The sequence below is a fragment of the Megachile rotundata genome, unplaced genomic scaffold, assembly GCF_050947335.1.
Source record: "Megachile rotundata isolate GNS110a unplaced genomic scaffold, iyMegRotu1 scaffold0022, whole genome shotgun sequence".
NCBI classification, from domain to species: Eukaryota; Metazoa; Arthropoda; class Insecta; order Hymenoptera; family Megachilidae; genus Megachile; species Megachile rotundata.
Window position 1 is genome coordinate 1,710,752 of NW_027473319.1, and position 24,451 is coordinate 1,735,202.

The window sequence follows — 24,451 nt, forward strand, 5'->3', positions numbered from 1 at the left end:
TCGTATGATTGTAATTGTATGATTGTGATTGTATGATTGTGATTGTGTGATTGTAATTGTATGATTGTGATTGTATGATTGTGATTGTATGATTGTGATTGTATGATTATGATTGTATCATTGTGATTGTATGATTGCGATTGTGTGATTGTGATTGTATGATTATGATTGTATGATTGTGATTGTATGATTGTGATTGTATGATTGTGATTATATTATTGTGATTGTATGATTATGATTGTATGATTGCGGTTGTATGATTGTGATTGTATGATTGTGATTGCATGATTGTGATTGTATGATTGTGATTGTATGATTTTGATTGTATGATTGTGATTGTATGATTGTGATGGTATGATTGCGATTGTATTATTGCGATAGTATGATTGTGATTGTATGATTGTGATTGTATGATTGTGATTGTATGATTGCGATTGTATGTTTGCGATTGTATGATTGTGATTGCATGATTGTGATTGTATGATTGTGATTGTATGATTTTGATTGTATGATTGTGATTGTATGATTGTGTTTGGGAGATTGTAATTGTATGATTGCGAGTTTAAAATTGTGATCGTATGATTGTCATCGTATGATTGCGACTGTATGATTTTGATTGTACGATTGTAATTGAATGATTGTGATTGTATGATTGTGATTGCATGATTGTGATTGTATGATTGTGATTGTATGATTGTGATTGTATGATTGTGATAGTATGATTGCGATTGTATGATTGTGACTGTACGATTGTATTTGGGAGATTGTAATTGTATGATTGCGATTGTATGATTGTGATTGTATGATTGTGATTGTATGATTGTGATTGTATGATTGTGATTGTATGATTGTGATTGTATGATTGGGATTGTATGATTGTGATTGTATGATTGTGATTGTAAGATTGTGACTGTACGATTGTATTTGGGAGATTGTAGTTGTATGATTGCGATTGTATGATTGTGATTGTATGATTGTGATTGTATGATTGTGATTGTATGATTGTGATTGTATGATTGTGATTGTATGATTGGGATTGTATGATTGTGATTGTATGATTGTGATTGTATGATTGTGATTGCATGATTGTGATTGTATGATTGTATTTGGGAGATTGTAATTATATGATTGCGAATTTATGATTGTGATCGTATGATTGTGATCGTATGATTGCGATTGTATGATCTTGATTGTAGGATTGTGATTGTATGATTGTGATTGCATGATTGTGATTTTATGATTGTAATTGGGAGATTCTAATTGTATGATTGCGATTTTATGATTGTGATTGTATGATTGTCATCGTATGATTGTGATTGTATGATTGTGATTGTATGATTGCGATTGTGTGATTGTGATTTTATGATTGTGATTGTATGATTGTGATTGTATGATTGTGATTGTATGATTATGATTGTATGATTGTGATTGTATGATTGTGATGGTATGATTGCGATTGTATGATTGCGATAGTATAATTGTGATTGTATGATTGTGATTGTATGATTGTGATTGTGTGATTGTGATTGTATGACTGTGATTGTATGATTGCGATTGTATGATTGTGATTGTATGATTGTGATTGCATGATTGTGATTGTATGATTGTGATTGTATGATTATGATTGTATGATTGTGATTGTATGATTGTGATGGTATGATTGCGATTGTATGATTGCGATAGTATGATTGTGATTGTATGATTGTGATTGTATGATTGTGATTGTGTGATTGTGATTGTATGACTGTGATTGTATGATTGCGATTGTATGATTGTGATTGTATGATTGTGATTGCATGATTGTGATTGTATGATTGTGATTGTATGATTTTGATTGTATCATTGTGATTGTATGATTGTGATTGTATGATTGCGATTGTATGATTGTGATTGTATGATTGTGATTGTATGATTATGATTGTATCATTGTGATTGTATGATTGTGATTGTATGATTGTGATCGTATGATTGCGATTGTATGATTTTGTTTGTAGGATTGTGATTGTATGATTGCGATTGTATGATTTTGATTGCATGATTGTGATTGTATGATTGTGATTGTATGATTTTGATTGTATGATTGTCATTGTATTATTGTGATTGTATGATTGTGATAGTATGATTGTGATTGTATGATTGTGATTGTATGATTGTGATTGTATGATTTTGATTGTATGATTGTGATAGTATGATTGCGATTGTATGATTGTGGTTGTATGATTGTATTTGGGAGATTGTAATTGTATGATTGTGATTGTATGATGGTGACTGTATTATTGTGATTGTATGTTGTGATTGTACGATTGTGATTGTATGATTGTGATTGTATGATTGTAATTGTATGATTGCGATTTTATGATTGTGATTGTATGATTGTGATTGTATGATTGTGATTGTATGATTGTAATTGAATGATTGCGATTTTATGATTGTGATTGTATAATTGTGATTGTATGATTGTGATTGTATGATTGTGATTGTATGATTGGGATTGTATGAATGTGATTGTATGATTGTGATTGTATGATTGTGATTGCATGATTGTGATTGTATGATTGTATTTGGGAGATTGTAATTGTATGATTGCGAGTTTAAAATTGTGATCGTATGATTGTCATCGTATGATTGCGATTGTATGATTGTGATTGTATGATTGTGATTGTATGATTGTGATTGTATGATTGTGATTGTATGATTGTGATTGTATGATTGTGTTTGTATGATTGTGATTGTATGATTGTGATTGTATGATTGGGATTGTATGATTGTGATTGTATGATTGTGATTGTATGATTGTGACTGTACGATTGTATTTGGGAGATTGTAATTGTATGATTGCGATTGTATGATTGTGATTGTATGATTGCGACAGTATGATTGTGATTGTATGATTGTGATTTTATGATTGCGGTTGTATGATTGTGATTGTATGATTGTGATTGCATGATTGTGATTGTATGATTGTGATTGTATGATTTTGATTGTATGATTGTGATTGTATGATTGTGATTGTATGATTGTGATTGTATGATTGTGATTCCATGATTGTGATTGTATGATTGTAATTGTATGATTGTGATGGTATGATTGTGATTGTATGATTGCGACAGTATGATTGTGATTGTATGATTGTGATTGTATGATTGTGATTGTATGATTGTGATTGTATGATTGTGATTATATGATTGTGATTGTATGATTGTGATTGTATGATTGTGATAGTATGATTGTGATTTTATGATTGTGACTGTATGATTGTGATTGTATAATTTTGATTCTATGATTGTGATAGTATGATTGCGATTGTATGATTGTGACTGTACGATTGTATTTGGGAGACCGTAATTGTATGATTGCGATTGTATGATTGTGATTGTATAATTGTGATTGTATGATTGTGATTGTATGATTGTGATTGTATGATTGGGATTGTATGAATGTGATTGTATGATTGTGATTGTATGATTGTGATTGCATGATTGTGATTGTATGATTGTGTTTGGGAGATTGTAATTGTATGATTGCGAGTTTAAAATTGTGATCGTATGATTGTCATCGTATGATTGCGACTGTTTGATTTTGATTGTACGATTGTAATTGAATGATTGTGATTGTATGATTGTGATTGCATGATTGTGATTGTATGATTGTGATTGTATGATTGTGATTGTATGATTGTGATAGTATGATAGCGATTGTATGATTGTGACTGTACGATTGTATTTGGGAGATTGTAATTGTATGATTGCGATTGTATGATTGTGATTGTATGATTGTGATTGTATGATTGTGATTGTATGATTGTGATTGTATGATTGTAATTGTATGATTGTGATTGTATGATTGGGATTGTATGATTGTGATTGTATGATTGTGATTGTATGATTGTGACTGTACGATTGTATTTGGGAGATTGTAATTGTATGATTGCGATTGTATGATTGTGATTGTATGATTGTGATTGTATGATTGTGATTGTATGATTGTGATTGTATGATTGGGATTGTATGATTGTGATTGTATGATTGTGATTGTATGATTGTGATTGCATGATTGTGATTGTATGATTGTATTTGGGAGATTGTAACTGTATGATTGCGAGTTTATGATTGTGATCGTATGATAGTGATCGTATGATTGCGATTGTATGATCTTGATTGTAGGATTGTGATTGTATGATTGTGATTGTATGATTGTGATTGCATGATTGTGATTTTGTGATTGTAATTGGGAGATTCTAATTGTATGATTGTGATTGTATGATTGTCATCGTATGATTGTGATTGTATGATTGTGATTGTATGATTGCGATTGTGTGATTGTGATTTTATGATTGTGATTGTATGATTGTGATTGTATGATTGAGATTGTATGATTATGATTGTATGATTGTGATTGTATGATTGTGATGTTATGATTGCGATTGTATGATTGCGATAGTATGATTGTGATTGTATGATTGTGATTGTATGATTGTGATTGTATGATTGCGATTGTATGATTGTGATTGTATGATTGTGGTTGCATGATTGTGATTGTATGATTGTGATTGTATGATTGCGATTGTATGATTTTGATTGCATGATTGTGATTGTATGATTGTGATTGTATGATTTTGATTGTATGATTGTCATTGTATTATTGTGATTGTATGATTGTGATAGTATGATTGTGATTGTATGATTGTGATTGTATGATTGTGATTGTATGATTTTGATTGTATGATTGTGATAGTATGATTGCGATTGTATGATTGTGGTTGTATGATTGTATTTGGGAGATTGTAATTGTATGATTGTGATTGTATGATGGTGACTGTATTATTGTGATTGTATGTTGTGATTGTACGATTGTGATTGTATGATTGTGATTGTATGATTGTAATTGTATGATTGCGATTTTATGATTGTGATTGTATGATTGTGATCGGATGATTGTCATCGTATGGTTGCGATTGTATGATTTTGATTGTATGATTTTGATTGTATGATTGTGATTGTATGATTGTGATTTTATGATTGTGATTGTATGAACGTGATTGCATGATTGTGATTGTATGATTGTAATTGGGAGATTCTAATTGTATGATTGCGATTTTATGATTGTGATTGTATGATTGTCATCGTATGATTGTGATTGTATGATTGTGATTGTATGATTGCGATTGTGTGATTGTGATTTTATGATTGTGATTGTATGATTGTGATTGTATGATTATGATTGTATCATTGTGATTGTATGATTGCGATTGTGTGATTGTGATTGTATGATTATGATTGTATGATTGTGATTGTATGATTGTGATTGTATGATTGTGATTATATTATTGTGATTGTATGATTATTATTGTATGATTGCGGTTGTATGATTGTGATTGTATGATTGTGATTGCATGATTGTGATTGTATGATTGTGATTGTATGATTTTGATTGTATGATTGTGATTGTATGATTGTGATGGTATGATTGCGATTGTATTATTGCGATAGTATGATTGTGATTGTATGATTGTGATTGTATGATTGTGATTGTATGATTGTGATTGTATGATTGCGATTGTATGTTTGCGATTGTATGATTGTGATTGCATGATTGTGATTGTATGATTGTGATTGTATGATTTTGATTGTATGATTGTGATTGTATGATTGTGTTTGGGAGATTGTAACTGTATGATTGCGAGTTTAAAATTGTGATCGTATGATTGTCATCGTATGATTGCGACTGTATGATTTTGATTGTACGATTGTAATTGAATGATTGTGATTGTATGATTGTGATTGCATGATTGTGATTGTATGATTGTGATTGTATGATTGTGATTGTATGATTGTGATAGTATGATTGCGATTGTATGATTGTGACTGTACGATTGTATTTGGGAGATTGTAATTGTATGATTGCGATTGTATGATTGTGATTGTATGATTGTGATTGTATGATTGTGATTGTATGATTGTGATTGTATGATTGTGATTGTATGATTGGGATTGTATGATTGTGATTGTATGATTGTGATTGTATGATTGTGATTGTATGATAGGGATTGTATGAATGTGATTGTATGATTGTGATTGTATGATTGTGATTGCATGATTGTGATTGTATGATTGTATTTGGGAGATTGTAATTGTATGATTGCGAGTTTAAAATTGTGATCGTATGATTGTCATCGTATGATTGCGATTGTATGATTGTGATTGTATGATTGTGATTGTATGATTGTGATTGTATGATTGTGATTGTATGATTGTGATTGTATGATTGTGATTGTATGATTGTGATTGTATGATTGTGATTGTATGATTGTGATTGTATGATTGGGATTGTATGATTGTGATTGTATGATTGTGATTGTATGATTGTGACTGTACGATTGTATTTGGGAGATTGTAATTGTATGATTGCGATTGTATGATTGTGATTGTATGATTGCGACAGTATGATTGTGATTGTATGATTGTGATTTTATGATTGCGGTTGTATGATTGTGATTGTATGATTGTGATTGCATGATTGTGATTGTATGATTGTGATTGTATGATTGTGATTGTATGATTGCGATTGTATGATTGCGATTGTATGATTGCGATTGTATGATTGCGATTGTATGATTGCGATTGTATGATTGTGATTGTATGATTGTGATTGTATGATTGTGATTGTATGATTGTGATTGTATGATTGTGATTGTATGATTGTGATTGTATGATTGTGATTGTATGATTGTGATTGTATGATTGTGATTGTATGATTGTGATTGTATGATTGTGATTGTATGATTGTGATTGTATGATTGTAATTGTATGATTGCGATTTTATGATTGTGATTGTATGATTGTGATTGTATGATTGTGATTGTATGATTGGGATTGTATGAATGTGATTGTATGATTGTGATTGTATGATTGTGATTGCATGATTGTGATTGTATGATTGTATTTGGGAGATTGTAATTGTATGATTGCGAGTTTAAAATTGTGATCGTATGATTGTCATCGTATGATTGCGATTGTATGATTGTGATTGTATGATTGTGATTGTATGATTGTGATTGTATGATTGTGATTGTATGATTGTGATTGTATGATTGTGATTGTATGATTGTGATTGTATGATTGTGATTGTATGATTGGGATTGTATGATTGTGATTGTATGATTGTGATTGTATGATTGTGACTGTACGATTGTATTTGGGAGATTGTAATTGTATGATTGCGATTGTATGATTGTGATTGTATGATTGCGACAGTATGATTGTGATTGTATGATTGTGATTTTATGATTGCGGTTGTATGATTGTGATTGTATGATTGTGATTGCATGATTGTGATTGTATGATTGTGATTGTATGATTTTGATTGTATGATTGTGATTGTATGATTGTGATTGTATGATTGTGATTCCATGATTGTGATTGTATGATTGTAATTGTATGATTGTGATGGTATGATTGTGATTGTATGATTGCGACAGTATGATTGTGATTGTATGATTGTGATTGTATGTTTGCGGTTGTATGATTGTGATTGTATGATTGCGATTGTATGATTGTGATTGTATGATTGTGATTGCATGATTGTGATTGTATGATTGTGATTGCATGATTGCGATTGTATGATTTTGATTGCATGATTGTGATTGTATGATTGTGATTGTATGATTTTGATTGTATGATTGTCATTGTATTATTGTGATTGTATGATTGTGATAGTATGATTGTGATTGTATGATTGTGATTGTATGATTGTGATTGTATGATTTTGATTGTATGATTGTGATAGTATGATTGCGATTGTATGATTGTGGTTGTATGATTGTATTTGGGAGATTGTAATTGTATGATTGTGATTGTATGATGGTGACTGTATTATTGTGATTGTATGTTGTGATTGTACGATTGTGATTGTATGATTGTGATTGTATGATTGTAATTGTATGATTGCGATTTTATGATTGTGATTGTATGATTGTGATTGTATGATTGTGATTGTATGATTGTAATTGAATGATTGCGATTTTATGATTGTGATTGTATAATTGTGATTGTATGATTGTGATTGTATGATTGTGATTGTATGATTGGGATTGTATGAATGTGATTGTATGATTGTGATTGTATGATTGTGATTGCATGATTGTGATTGTATGATTGTATTTGGGAGATTGTAACTGTATGATTGCGAGTTTATGATTGTGATCGTATGATAGTGATCGTATGATTGTGATTGTATGATTGTGATTGTATGATTGTGATTGTATGATTGTGATTGTATGATTGTGATTGTATGATTGTGATTGTATGATTGTGATTGTATGATTGGGATTGTATGATTGTGATTGTATGATTGTGATTGTATGATTGTGACTGTACGATTGTATTTGGGAGATTGTAATTGTATGATTGCGATTGTATGATTGTGATTGTATGATTGCGACAGTATGATTGTGATTGTATGATTGTGATTTTATGATTGCGGTTGTATGATTGTGATTGTATGATTGTGATAGCATAATTGTGATTGTATGATTGTGATTGTATGATTTTGATTGTATGATTGTGATTGTATGATTGTGATTGTATGATTGTGATTGTATGATTGTGATTCCATGATTGTGATTGTATGATTGTAATTGTATGATTGTGATGGTATGATTGTGATTGTATGATTGCGACAGTATGATTGTGATTGTATGATTGTGATTGTATGATTGTGATTGTATGATTGTGATTATATGATTGTGATTGTATGATTGTGATTGTATGATTGTGATAGTATGATTGTGATTTTATGATTGTGACTGTATGATTGTGATTGTATAATTTTGATTCTATGATTGTGATAGTATGATTGCGATTGTATGATTGTGACTGTACGATTGTATTTGGGAGACCGTAATTGTATGATTGCGATTGTATGATTGTGATTGTATAATTGTGATTGTATGATTGTGATTGTATGATTGTGATTGTATGATTGGGATTGTATGAATGTGATTGTATGATTGTGATTGTATGATTGTGATTGCATGATTGTGATTGTATGATTGTGTTTGGGAGATTGTAATTGTATGATTGCGAGTTTAAAATTGTGATCGTATGATTGTCATCGTATGATTGCGACTGTATGATTTTGATTGTACGATTGTAATTGAATGATTGTGATTGTATGATTGTGATTGCATGATTGTGATTGTATGATTGTGATTGTATGATTGTGATTGTATGATTGTGATAGTATGATAGCGATTGTATGATTGTGACTGTACGATTGTATTTGGGAGATTGTAATTGTATGATTGCGATTGTATGATTGTGATTGTATGATTGTGATTGTATGATTGTGATTGTATGATTGTGATTGTATGATTGTGATTGTATGATTGTGATTGTATGATTGGGATTGTATGATTGTGATTGTATGATTGTGATTGTATGATTGTGACTGTACGATTGTATTTGGGAGATTGTAATTGTATGATTGCGATTGTATGATTGTGATTGTATGATTGTGATTGTATGATTGTGATTGTATGATTGTGATTGTATGATTGTGATTGTATGATTGGGATTGTATGATTGTGATTGTATGATTGTGATTGTATGATTGTGATTGCATGATTGTGATTGTATGATTGTATTTGGGAGATTGTAACTGTATGATTGCGAGTTTATGATTGTGATCGTATGATAGTGATCGTATGATTGCGATTGTATGATCTTGATTGTAGGATTGTGATTGTATGATTGTGATTGTATGATTGTGATTGCATGATTGTGATTTTGTGATTGTAATTGGGAGATTCTAATTGTATGATTGTGATTGTATGATTGTCATCGTATGATTGTGATTGTATGATTGTGATTGTATGATTGCGATTGTGTGATTGTGATTTTATGATTGTGATTGTATGATTGTGATTGTATGATTGAGATTGTATGATTATGATTGTATGATTGTGATTGTATGATTGTGATGGTATGATTGCGATTGTATGATTGCGATAGTATGATTGTGATTGTATGATTGCGATTGTATGATTGTGATTGTATGATTGCGATTGTATGATTGTGATTGTATGATTGTGGTTGCATGATTGTGATTGTATGATTGTGATTGTATGATTGCGATTGTATGATTTTGATTGCATGATTGTGATTGTATGATTGTGATTGTATGATTTTGATTGTATGATTGTCATTGTATTATTGTGATTGTATGATTGTGATAGTATGATTGTGATTGTATGATTGTGATTGTATGATTGTGATTGTATGATTTTGATTGTATGATTGTGATAGTATGATTGCGATTGTATGATTGTGGTTGTATGATTGTATTTGGGAGATTGTAATTGTATGATTGGGATTGTATGATGGTGACTGTATTATTGTGATTGTATGTTGTGATTGTACGATTGTGATTGTATGATTGTGATTGTATGATTGTAATTGTATGATTGCGATTTTATGATTGTGATTGTATGATTGTGATCGGATGATTGTCATCGTATGGTTGCGATTGTATGATTTTGATTGTATGATTTTGATTGTATGATTGTGATTGTATGATTGTGATTTTATGATTGTGATTGTATGAACGTGATTGCATGATTGTGATTGTATGATTGTAATTGGGAGATTCTAATTGTATGATTGCGATTTTATGATTGTGATTGTATGATTGTCATCGTATGATTGTGATTGTATGATTGTGATTGTATGATTGCGATTGTGTGATTGTGATTTTATGATTGTGATTGTATGATTGTGATTGTATGATTATGATTGTATCATTGTGATTGTATGATTGCGATTGTGTGATTGTGATTGTATGATTATGATTGTATGATTGTGATTGTATGATTGTGATTGTATGATTGTGATTATATTATTGTGATTGTATGATTATTATTGTATGATTGCGGTTGTATGATTGTGATTGTATGATTGTGATTGCATGATTGTGATTGTATGATTGTGATTGTATGATTTTGATTGTATGATTGTGATTGTATGATTGTGATGGTATGATTGCGATTGTATTATTGCGATAGTATGATTGTGATTGTATGATTGTGATTGTATGATTGTGATTGTATGATTGTGATTGTATGATTGCGATTGTATGTTTGCGATTGTATGATTGTGATTGCATGATTGTGATTGTATGATTGTGATTGTATGATTTTGATTGTATGATTGTGATTGTATGATTGTGTTTGGGAGATTGTAACTGTATGATTGCGAGTTTAAAATTGTGATCGTATGATTGTCATCGTATGATTGCGACTGTATGATTTTGATTGTACGATTGTAATTGAATGATTGTGATTGTATGATTGTGATTGCATGATTGTGATTGTATGATTGTGATTGTATGATTGTGATTGTATGATTGTGATAGTATGATTGCGATTGTATGATTGTGACTGTACGATTGTATTTGGGAGATTGTAATTGTATGATTGCGATTGTATGATTGTGATTGTATGATTGTGATTGTATGATTGTGATTGTATGATTGTGATTGTATGATTGTGATTGTATGATTGGGATTGTATGATTGTGATTGTATGATTGTGATTGTATGATTGTGATTGTATGATAGGGATTGTATGAATGTGATTGTATGATTGTGATTGTATGATTGTGATTGCATGATTGTGATTGTATGATTGTATTTGGGAGATTGTAATTGTATGATTGCGAGTTTAAAATTGTGATCGTATGATTGTCATCGTATGATTGCGATTGTATGATTGTGATTGTATGATTGTGATTGTATGATTGTGATTGTATGATTGTGATTGTATGATTGTGATTGTATGATTGTGATTGTATGATTGTGATTGTATGATTGTGATTGTATGATTGGGATTGTATGATTGTGATTGTATGATTGTGATTGTATGATTGTGACTGTACGATTGTATTTGGGAGATTGTAATTGTATGATTGCGATTGTATGATTGTGATTGTATGATTGCGACAGTATGATTGTGATTGTATGATTGTGATTTTATGATTGCGGTTGTATGATTGTGATTGTATGATTGTGATTGCATGATTGTGATTGTATGATTGTGATTGTATGATTGTGATTGTATGATTGCGATTGTATGATTGCGATTGTATGATTGCGATTGTATGATTGCGATTGTATGATTGTGATTGTATGATTGTGATTGTATGATTGTGATTGTATGATTGTGATTGTATGATTGTGATTGTATGATTGTGATTGTATGATTGTGATTGTATGATTGTGATTGTATGATTGTGATTGTATGATTGTGATTGTATGATTGTGATTGTATGATTGTGATTGTATGATTGTGATTGTATGATTGTAATTGTATGATTGCGATTTTATGATTGTGACTGTATAATTGTGATTGTATGATTGTGATTGTATGATTGTGATTGTATGATTGGGATTGTATGAATGTGATTGTATGATTGTGATTGTATGATTGTGATTGCATGATTGTGATTGTATGATTGTATTTGGGAGATTGTAATTGTATGATTGCGAGTTTAAAATTGTGATCGTATGATTGTCATCGTATGATTGCGATTGTATGATTGTGATTGTATGATTGTGATTGTATGATTGTGATTGTATGATTGTGATTGTATGATTGTGATTGTATGATTGTGATTGTATGATTGTGATTGTATGATTGTGATTGTATGATTGGGATTGTATGATTGTGATTGTATGATTGTGATTGTATGATTGTGACTGTACGATTGTATTTGGGAGATTGTAATTGTATGATTGCGATTGTATGATTGTGATTGTATGATTGCGACAGTATGATTGTGATTGTATGATTGTGATTTTATGATTGCGGTTGTATGATTGTGATTGTATGATTGTGATTGCATGATTGTGATTGTATGATTGTGATTGTATGATTTTGATTGTATGATTGTGATTGTATGATTGTGATTGTATGATTGTGATTCCATGATTGTGATTGTATGATTGTAATTGTATGATTGTGATGGTATGATTGTGATTGTATGATTGCGACAGTATGATTGTGATTGTATGATTGTGATTGTATGTTTGCGGTTGTATGATTGTGATTGTATGATTGCGATTGTATGATTGTGATTGTATGATTGTGATTGCATGATTGTGATTGTATGATTGTGATTGTATGATTGCGATTGTATGATTTTGATTGCATGATTGTGATTGTATGATTGTGATTGTATGATTCTGATTGTATGATTGTCATTGTATTATTGTGATTGTATGATTGTGATAGTATGATTGTGATTGTATGATTGTGATTGTATGATTGTGATTGTATGATTTTGATTGTATGATTGTGATAGTATGATTGCGATTGTATGATTGTGGTTGTATGATTGTATTTGGGAGATTGTAATTGTATGATTGTGATTGTATGATGGTGACTGTATTATTGTGATTGTATGTTGTGATTGTACGATTGTGATTGTATGATTGTGATTGTATGATTGTAATTGTATGATTGCGATTTTATGATTGTGATTGTATGATTGTGATTGTATGATTGTGATTGTATGATTGTAATTGAATGATTGCGATTTTATGATTGTGATTGTATAATTGTGATTGTATGATTGTGATTGTATGATTGTGATTGTATGATTGGGATTGTATGAATGTGATTGTATGATTGTGATTGTATGATTGTGATTGCATGATTGTGATTGTATGATTGTATTTGGGAGATTGTAACTGTATGATTGCGAGTTTATGATTGTGATCGTATGATAGTGATCGTATGATTGTGATTGTATGATTGTGATTGTATGATTGTGATTGTATGATTGTGATTGTATGATTGTGATTGTATGATTGTGATTGTATGATTGTGATTGTATGATTGGGATTGTATGATTGTGATTGTATGATTGTGATTGTATGATTGTGACTGTACGATTGTATTTGGGAGATTGTAATTGTATGATTGCGATTGTATGATTGTGATTGTATGATTGCGACAGTATGATTGTGATTGTATGATTGTGATTTTATGATTGCGGTTGTATGATTGTGATTGTATGATTGTGATAGCATGATTGTGATTGTATGATTGTGATTGTATGATTTTGATTGTATGATTGTGATTGTATGATTGTGATTGTATGATTGTGATTGTATGATTGTGATTCCATGATTGTGATTGTATGATTGTAATTGTATGATTGTGATGGTATGATTGTGATTGTATGATTGCGACAGTATGATTGTGATTGTATGATTGTGATTGTATGATTGTGATTGTATGATTGTGATTATATGATTGTGATTGTATGATTGTGATTGTATGATTGTGATAGTATGATTGTGATTTTATGATTGTGACTGTATGATTGTGATTGTATAATTTTGATTCTATGATTGTGATAGTATGATTGCGATTGTATGATTGTGACTGTACGATTGTATTTGGGAGACCGTAATTGTATGATTGCGATTGTATGATTGTGATTGTATAATTGTGATTGTATGATTGTGATTGTATGATTGTGATTGTATGATTGGGATTGTATGAATGTGATTGTATGATTGTGATTGTATGATTGTGATTGCATGATTGTGATTGTATGATTGTGTTTGGGAGATTGTAATTGTATGATTGCGAGTTTAAAATTGTGATCGTATGATTGTCATCGTATGATTGCGACTGTATGATTTTGATTGTACGATTGTAATTGAATGATTGTGATTGTATGATTGTGATTGCATGATTGTGATTGTATGATTGTGATTGTATGATTGTGATTGTATGATTGTGATAGTATGATAGCGATTGTATGATTGTGACTGTACGATTGTATTTGGGAGATTGTAATTGTATGATTGCGATTGTATGATTGTGATTGTATGATTGTGATTGTATGATTGTGATTGTATGATTGTGATTGTATGATTGTGATTGTATGATTGTGATTGTATGATTGGGATTGTATGATTGTGATTGTATGATTGTGATTGTATGATTGTGACTGTACGATTGTATTTGGGAGATTGTAATTGTATGATTGCGATTGTATGATTGTGATTGTATGATTGTGATTGTATGATTGTGATTGTATGATTGTGATTGTATGATTGTGATTGTATGATTGGGATTGTATGATTGTGATTGTATGATTGTGATTGTATGATTGTGATTGCATGATTGTGATTGTATGATTGTATTTGGGAGATTGTAACTGTATGATTGCGAGTTTATGATTGTGATCGTATGATAGTGATCGTATGATTGCGATTGTATGATCTTGATTGTAGGATTGTGATTGTATGATTGTGATTGTATGATTGTGATTGCATGATTGTGATTTTGTGATTGTAATTGGGAGATTCTAATTGTATGATTGTGATTGTACGATTGTCATCGTATGATTGTGATTGTATGATTGTGATTGTATGATTGCGATTGTGTGATTGTGATTTTATGATTGTGATTGTATGATTTTGATTGTATGATTGTCATTGAATTATTGTGATTGTATGATTGTGATAGTATGATTGTGATTGTATGATTGTGATTGTATGATTGTGATTGTATGATTTTGATTGTATGATTGTGATAGTATGATTGCGATTGTATGATTGTGGTTGTATGATTGTATTTGGGAGATTGTAATTGTATGATTGTGATTGTATGATGGTGACTGTATTATTGTGATTGTATGTTGTGATTGTACGATTGTGATTGTATGATTGTGATTGTATGATTGTAATTGTATGATTGCGATTTTATGATTGTGATTGTATGATTGTGATTGTATGATTGTGATTGTATGATTGTAATTGAATGATTGCGATTTTATGATTGTGATTGTATAATTGTGATTGTATGATTGTGATTGTATGATTGTGATTGTATGATTGGGATTGTATGAATGTGATTGTATGATTGTGATTGTATGATTGTGATTGCATGATTGTGATTGTATGATTGTATTTGGGAGATTGTAATTGTATGATTGCGAGTTTAAAATTGTGATCGTATGATTGTCATCGTATGATTGCGATTGTATGATTGTGATTGTATGATTGTGATTGTATGATTGTGATTGTATGATTGTGATTGTATGATTGTGATTGTATGATTGTGATTGTATGATTGTGATTGTATGATTGTGATTGTATGATTGGGATTGTATGATTGTGATTGTATGATTGTGATTGTATGATTGTGACTGTACGATTGTATTTGGGAGATTGTAATTGTATGATTGCGATTGTATGATTGTGATTGTATGATTGCGACAGTATGATTGTGATTGTATGATTGTGATTTTATGATTGCGGTTGTATGATTGTGATTGTATGATTGTGATTGCATGATTGTGATTGTATGATTGTGATTGTATGATTTTGATTGTATGATTGTGATTGTATGATTGTGATTGTATGATTGTGATTGTATGATTGTGATTCCATGATTGTGATTGTATGATTGTAATTGTATGATTGTGATGGTATGATTGTGATTGTATGATTGCGACAGTATGATTGTGATTGTATGATTGTGATTGTATGATTGTGATTGTATGATTGTGATTATATGATTGTGATTGTATGATTGTGATTGTATGATTGTGATAGTATGATTGTGATTTTATGATTGTGACTGTATGATTGTGATTGTATAATTTTGATTCTATGATTGTGATAGTATGATTGCGATTGTATGATTGTGACTGTACGATTGTATTTGGGAGACCGTAATTGTATGATTGCGATTGTATGATTGTGATTGTATAATTGTGATTGTATGATTGTGATTGTATGATTGTGATTGTATGATTGGGATTGTATGAATGTGATTGTATGATTGTGATTGTATGATTGTGATTGCATGATTGTGATTGTATGATTGTGTTTGGGAGATTGTAATTGTATGATTGCGAGTTTAAAATTGTGATCGTATGATTGTCATCGTATGATTGCGACTGTATGATTTTGATTGTACGATTGTAATTGAATGATTGTGATTGTATGATTGTGATTGCATGATTGTGATTGTATGATTGTGATTGTATGATTGTGATTGTATGATTGTGATAGTATGATAGCGATTGTATGATTGTGACTGTACGATTGTATTTGGGAGATTGTAATTGTATGATTGCGATTGTATGATTGTGATTGTATGATTGTGATTGTATGATTGTGATTGTATGATTGTGATTGTATGATTGGGATTGTATGATTGTGATTGTATGATTGTGATTGTATGATTGTGACTGTACGATTGTATTTGGGAGATTGTAATTGTATGATTGCGATTGTATGATTGTGATTGTATGATTGTGATTGTATGATTGTGATTGTATGATTGTGATTGTATGATTGGGATTGTATGATTGTGATTGTATGATTGTGATTGTATGATTGTGATTGCATGATTGTGATTGTATGATTGTATTTGGGAGATTGTAACTGTATGATTGCGAGTTTATGATTGTGATCGTATGATAGTGATCGTATGATTGCGATTGTATGATCTTGATTGTAGGATTGTGATTGTATGATTGTGATTGTATGATTGTGATTGCATGATTGTGATTTTGTGATTGTAATTGGGAGATTCTAATTGTATGATTGTGATTGTATGATTGTCATCGTATGATTGTGATTGTATGATTGTGATTGTATGATTGCGATTGTGTGATTGTGATTTTATGATTGTGATTGTATGATTGTGATTGTATGATTGAGATTGTATGATTATGATTGTATGATTGTGATTGTATGATTGTGATGGTATGATTGCGATTGTATGATTGCGATAGTATGATTGTGATTGTATGATTGTGATTGTATGATTGTGATTGTATGATTGCGATTGTATGATTGTGATTGTATGATTGTGGTTGCATGATTGTGATTGTATGATTGTGATTGTATGATTGCGATTGTATGATTTTGATTGCATGATTGTGATTGTATGATTGTGATTGTATGATTTTGATTGTATGATTGTCATTGTATTATTGTGATTGTATGATTGTGATAGTATGATTGTGATTGTATGATTGTGATTGTATGATTGTGATTGTATGATTTTGATTGTATGATTGTGATAGTATGATTGCGATTGTATGATTGTGGTTGTATGATTGTATTTGGGAGATTGTAATTGTATGATTGTGATTGTATGATGGTGACTGTATTATTGTGATTGTATGTTGTGATTGTACGATTGTGATTGTATGATTGTGATTGTATGATTGTAATTGTATGATTGCGATTTTTTGATTGTGATTGTATGATTGTGATCGGATGATTATCATCGTATGGTTGCGATTGTATGATTTTGATTGTATGATTTTGATTGTATGATTGTGATTGTATGATTGTGATTTTATGATTGTGATTGTATGAACGTGATTGCATGATTGTGATTGTATGATTGTAATTGGGAGATTCTAATTGTATGATTGCGATTTTATGATTGTGATTGTATGATTGTCATCGTATGATTGTGATTGTATGATTGTGATTGTATGATTGCGATTGTGTGATTGTGATTTTATGATTGTGATTGTATGATTGTGATTGTATGATTATGATTGTATCATTGTGATTGTATGATTGCGATTGTGTGATTGTGATTGTATGATTATGATTGTATGATTGTGATTGTATGATTGTGATTGTATGATTGTGATTATATTATTGTGATTGTATGATTATTATTGTATGATTGCGGTTGTATGATTGCGATTGTATTATTGCGATAGTATGATTGTGATTGTATGATTGTGATTGTATGATTGTGATTGTATGATTGTGATTGTATGATTGCGATTGTATGTTTGCGATTGTATGATTGTGATTGCATGATTGTGATTGTATGATTGTGATTGTATGATTTTGATTGTATGATTGTGATTGTATGATTGTGTTTGGGAGATTGTAACTGTATGATTGCGAGTTTAAAATTGTGATCGTATGATTGTCATCGTATGATTGCGACTGTATGATTTTGATTGTACGATTGTAATTGAATGATTGTGATTGTATGATTGTGATTGCATGATTGTGATTGTATGATTGTGATTGTATGATTGTGATTGTATGATTGTGATAGTATGATTGCGATTGTATGATTGTGACTGTACGATTGTATTTGGGAGATTGTAATTGTATGATTGCGATTGTATGATTGTGATTGTATGATTGTGATTGTATGATTGTGATTGTATGATTGTGATTGTATGATTGTGATTGTATGATTGGGATTGTATGATTGTGATTGTATGATTGTGATTGTAAGATTGTGACTGTACGATTGTATTTGGGAGATTGTAGTTGTATGATTGCGATTGTATGATTGTGATTGTATGATTGTGATTGTATGATTGTGATTGTATGATTGTGATTGTATGATTGGGATTGTATGATTGTGATTGTATGATTGTGATTGTATGATTGTGATTGCATGATTGTGATTGTATGATTGTATTTGGGAGATTGTAATTATATGATTGCGAATTTATGATTGTGATCGTATGATTGTGATCGTATGATTGCGATTGTATGATCTTGATTGTAGGATTGTGATTGTATGATTGTGATTGCATGATTGTGATTTTATGATTGTAATTGGGAGATTCTAATTGTATGATTGCGATTTTATGATTGTGATTGTATGATTGTCATCGTATGATTGTGATTGTATGATTGTGATTGTATGATTGCGATTGTGTGATTGTGATTTTATGATTGTGATTGTATGATTGTGATTGTATGATTGTGATTGTATGATTATGATTGTATGATTGTGATCGGATGATTGTCATCGTATGGTTGCGATTGTATGATTTTGATTGTATGATTTTGATTGTATGATTGTGATTGTATGATTGTGATTTTATGATTGTGATTGTATGAATGTGATTGCATGATTGTGATTGTATGATTGTAATTGGGAGATTATAATTGTATGATTGCGATTTTATGATTGTGATTGTATGATTGTCATCGTATGATTGTAATTGTATGAGTGTGATTGTATGATTGTGATTGTGTGATTGTAATTGTATGATTGTGATTGTATGATTGTGATTGTATGATTGTGATTGTATGATTATGATTGTATCATTGTGATTGTATGATTGCGATTGTGTGATTGTGATTGTATGATTATGATTGTATGATTGTGATTGTATGATTGTGATTGTATGATTGTGATTATATTATTGTGATTGTATGATTATGATTGTATGATTGCGGTTGTATGATTGTGATTGTATGATTGTGATTGCATGATTGTGATTGTATGATTGTGATTGTATGATTTTGATTGTATGATTGTGATTGTATGATTGTGATGGTATGATTGCGATTGTATTATTGCGATAGTATGATTGTGATTGTATGATTGTGATTGTATGATTGTGATTGTATGATTGTGATTGTATGATTATGATTGTATCATTGTGATTGTATGATTGCGATTGTGTGATTGTGATTGTATGATTATGATTGTATGATTGTGATTGTATGATTGTGATTGTATGATTGTGATTATATTATTGTGATTGTATGATTATGATTGTATGATTGCGGTTGTATGATTGTGATTGTATGATTGTGATTGCATGATTGTGATTGTATGATTGTGATTGTATGATTTTGATTGTATGATTGTGATTGTATGATTGTGATGGTATGATTGCGATTGTATTATTGCGATAGTATGATTGTGATTGTATGATTGTGATTGTATGATTGTGATTGTATGATTTTGATTGTATGATTGTGATTGTATGATTGTGATGGTATGATTGCGATTGTATTATTGCGATAGTATGATTGTGATTGTATGATTGTGATTGTATGATTGTGATTGTATGATTGCGATTGTATGATTGGGATTGTATGATTGTGATTGTATGATTGTGATTGTATGATTGTGATTGCATGATTGTGATTGTATGATTGGGATTGTATGATTGTGATTGTATGATTGTGATTGTAAGATTGTGACTGTACGATTGTATTTGGGAGATTGTAGTTGTATGATTGCGATTGTATGATTGTGATTGTATGATTGTGATTGTATGATTGTGATTGTATGATTGTGATTGTATGATTGGGATTGTATGATTGTGATTGTATGATTGTGATTGTATGATTGTGATTGCATGATTGTGATTGTATGATTGTATTTGGGAGATTGTAATTATATGATTGCGAATTTATGATTGTGATCGTATGATTGTGATCGTATGATTGCGATTGTATGATCTTGATTGTAGGATTGTGATTGTATGATTGTGATTGCATGATTGTGATTTTATGATTGTAATTGGGAGATTCTAATTGTATGATTGCGATTTTATGATTGTGATTGTATGATTGTCATCGTATGATTGTGATTGTATGATTGTGATTGTATGATTGCGATTGTGTGATTGTGATTTTATGATTGTGATTGTATGATTGTGATTGTATGATTGTGATTGTATGATTATGATTGTATGATTGTGATCGGATGATTGTCATCGTATGGTTGCGATTGTATGATTTTGATTGTATGATTTTGATTGTATGATTGTGATTGTATGATTGTGATTTTATGATTGTGATTGTATGAATGTGATTGCATGATTGTGATTGTATGATTGTAATTGGGAGATTATAATTGTATGATTGCGATTTTATGATTGTGATTGTATGATTGTCATCGTATGATTGTAATTGTATGAGTGTGATTGTATGATTGTGATTGTGTGATTGTAATTGTATGATTGTGATTGTATGATTGTGATTGTATGATTGTGATTGTATGATTATGATTGTATCATTGTGATTGTATGATTGCGATTGTGTGATTGTGATTGTATGATTATGATTGTATGATTGTGATTGTATGATTGTGATTGTATGATTGTGATTATATTATTGTGATTGTATGATTATGATTGTATGATTGCGGTTGTATGATTGTGATTGTATGATTGTGATTGCATGATTGTGATTGTATGATTGTGATTGTATGATTTTGATTGTATGATTGTGATTGTATGATTGTGATGGTATGATTGCGATTGTATTATTGCGATAGTATGATTGTGATTGTATGATTGTGATTGTATGATTGTGATTGTATGATTGTGATTGTATGATTATGATTGTATCATTGTGATTGTATGATTGTGATTGTATGATTGTGATTGTATGATTTTGATTGTATGATTGTGATAGTATGATTGCGATTGTATGATTGTGATTGTATGATAGTATTTGGGAGACTGCAATTGTATGATTGTGAGTGTATGATGGTGACTGTATTATTGTGATTGTATGATGTGATTGTACGATTGTGATTGTATGATTGTGATTGTATGATTGTAATTGTATGATTGCGATTTTATGATTGTGATTGTATGATTGTGATCGGATGATTGTGACTGTACGATTGTATTTGGGAGATTGTAATTGTATGATTGCGATTGTATGATTGTGATTGTATGATTGTGATTGTATGATTGTGATTGTATGATTGTGATTGTATGATTGGGATTGTATGATTGTGATTGTATGATTGTGATTGTATGATTGTGACTGTACGATTGTATTTGGGAGATTGTAATTGTATGATTGCGATTGTATGATTGTGATTGTATGATTGTGATTGTATGATTATGATTGTATCATTGTGATTGTATGATTGTGATTGTATGATTGTGATCGTATGATTGCGATTGTATGATTTTGATTGTAGGATTGTGATTGTATGATTGTGATTGCATGATTGTGATTGTATGATTGTAATTGGGAGATTCTAATTGTATGATTGCGATTTTATGATTGTGATAGTATGATTGTCATCGTATGATTGTGATTGTATGATTGTGATTGTATGATTGTGATTGTATGATTGCGATTGTGTGATTGCGATTTTATGATTGTGATTGTATGATTGTGATCGGATGATTGTCATCGTATGGTTGCGATTGTATGATTTTGATTGTATGATTTTGATTGTATGATTGTGATTGTATGATTGTGATTGTATGATTGTGATTGTATGATTGTGATTGTATGATTGTAGTTGTATGATTGTGATGGTATGTTTGTGATGGTATGTTTGTGATCGTATGATTGCGATAGTATGATTGTGATTGCATGATTGTGATTGTATGATTGTAATTGGGAGATTCTAATTGTATGATTGCGATTTTATGATAGTGATAGTATGATTGTCATCGTATGATTGTGATTGTATGATTGTGGTTGTATGATTGTGATTGTATGATTTTGATTGTATGATTGTGATTGTATGATTGTGATTGTATGATTGTGATTGTATGATTGTGATGGTATGATTGCGATTGTATTATTGCGATAGTATGATTGTGATTGTATGATTGTGATTGTATGATTGTGATTGTATGATTGTGACAGTACGATTGTATTTGGGAGATTGTAATTGTATGATTGCGATTGTGTGATTGTGATTGTATGATTGTGATTGTATGATTGTGATTGTATGATTGTGATTGTATGATTGGGATTGTATGATTGTGATTGTATGATTGTGATTGTATGGTTGTGATTGCATGATTGTGATTGTATGATTGTATTTGGGAGATTGTAATTATATGATTGCGAGTTTATGATTGAGATCGTATGATTGTGATCGTATGATTGCGATTGTATGATCTTGATTGTAGGATTGTGATTGTATGATTGTGATTGCATGATTGTGATTTTATGATTGTAATTGGGAGATTCTAATTGTATGATTGCGATTTTATGATTGTGATTGTATGATTGTCATCGTATGATTGTGATTGTATGATTGTGATTGTATGATTGCGATTGTGTGATTGTGATTTTATGATTGTGATTGTATGATTGTGATTGTATGATTGTGATTGTATGATTATGATTGTATGATTGTGATTGTATGATTGTGATGGTATGATTGCGATTGTGTGATTGCGATAGTATGATTGTGATTGTATGATTGTGATTGTATGATTGTGATTGTATGATTGTGATTGTATGACTGTGATTGTATGATTGCGATTGTATGATTGTGATTGTATGATTGTGATTGCATGATTGTGATTGTATGATTGTGATTGTATGATTTTGATTGTATCATTGTGATTGTATGATTGTGATTGTATGATTGCGATTGTATGATTGTGATTGTATGATTGTGATTGTATGATTATGATTGTATCATTGTGATTGTATGATTGTGATTGTATGATTGTGATCGTATGATTGCGATTGTATGATTTTGATTGTAGGATTGTGATTGTGTGATTGTGATTGCATGATTGTGATTGTATGATTGTAATTGGGAGATTCTAATTGTACGATTGCGATTTTATGATTGTGATAGTATGATTGTCATCGTATGATTGTGATTGTATGATTGTGATTGTATGATTGCGAT